A 1,608-nucleotide genomic window follows, 5' to 3' on the forward strand; every position below is an offset into this window, starting at 1 on the left:
GAAAAAGTTTTTAATGTTTCGAGCTTATGCTCTTCCACAGAAAGAAACAAGGAGAGAAAATAAAGAATGTGTAGTGGCTAGCAATCTATCATGGCGAATATATATATATATATATATATATATATATATGCAGGGTGGCCCAAAAGTAGGTTTACAGTTATTCAACTATCCCTTTCGCATTCATATATTAACAGTTTAGATCTTCATTATAAAAAAAATATGAAACCGTTATTCTATACTAATTTTTCAGTTCTTAAGATAGAAATATACATGTAGTCCCTACGTGATAACTGTAAACCTACCTTGGAGTCACCCCTCTCTAGTCTCATGGCCTGCAAAATATCTTGCATGGTAGGGTGGGATTTGATGACAGTTTAGCTGAACTGTCATCAATTCCCACCCTACCGTGTTAAATATGGAATGAACACATGAAAATATATAATTCAAGAAACTCCTGAATAGATGGGCAGGTCATGGCTGGAATGTTTTTGATCATAGATTAGCTAAGTTAAAATTAAACTGGAGATACAAAACTACATATATACCTAAACATATACTAATCATATAAACTAAAAGTATATCAGACACTAAAGTGCCTAGTAGATAAGATACCATGCACGTTTGAAAACAGACTTTAAGTTACATTTCGTGCGTCACGTAATTTTATATTTTATTTTGTTCAGCTGCCTTGAAACTGTGATAGCTGACACTTTTTTCCACGCGGGATTATTTCTTAACAATTACACATACCACAGGGCAGTAAGTGTTGGAGTAGGGGAGAAAGGGCCTTGCAATATGTAGTTGTGTCATTTTATGTCCTGTGGTCAAATCTCGCCGTAGCCAACTTCACCTTACGTTCTCCCTAAGTCAGGAAGTCAACTGTACTTTTATGCTAAAATGTGCTCCCTAAGTCAGGAAGACAACTGTACTTTTATGCTAAAATGTGCTATCTTAAACCAAATTTAAGAAAGAACTAATTGCCCATACATATACAAAAAACACAAGTTCATGTTGTGAAGAGAAATGAGTCAAACACAGACAGGTGCTGTGTATTTTTAGATAATGCATACACGAGAGGAAGGGGAACACGAATAACTAATGTATATGGGACATCAAATTGCTTCATTTATACCCCAACTAAGAAAATAAACTAAACCTCTCTGTCTTAACCGTAAGTGGTATCACGTGTTGGCAATAATGTTTTTGTTGGATCTATTGACAAAGTTGATGTTTACCAATGAGGGAGCCTTAACACAGATGCTTGATATGCAAGAAATAACAGCCACAATTCGCTCAAATCGTACCCTAGTCTTTGCGAAGGAAAAATACATTAGACAAATAATGTCTGTTCTATATTCAAGAGATGAGGAATTATGTACATTATTTACATTTGACGGATATTTGTCCTCATCTTGTTTGCTGTTAACACGTTTCGGCTGATATACCCTCCAGCCTTCATCAGGTGTCTTGGGGAAATTTCGAACCTGGGTTCTCATTTCTAAGGTATTTTTCGATGTTATTCTTCTTCTTCTTCTTCTTCTTCTTCTTCTTCTTATTATTATTATTATTATTATTATTATTATTATTATTATTATTATTATTATTATT

General features: G+C 34.1%; 1 protein-coding gene across 5 annotated transcripts in view; it reads right to left on the reverse strand.

Annotated features, from left to right (window-relative positions):
• Positions 1–1,608, reverse strand: part of LOC106868836 (multiple C2 and transmembrane domain-containing protein 1) — a 288,695-nt gene that overhangs the window by 96,568 nt on the left and 190,519 nt on the right. The window lies entirely within an intron of this gene.

This window comes from Octopus bimaculoides, chromosome 4 (genome assembly GCF_001194135.2).
Source record: "Octopus bimaculoides isolate UCB-OBI-ISO-001 chromosome 4, ASM119413v2, whole genome shotgun sequence".
Taxonomy (NCBI): Eukaryota; Metazoa; Mollusca; class Cephalopoda; order Octopoda; family Octopodidae; genus Octopus; species Octopus bimaculoides.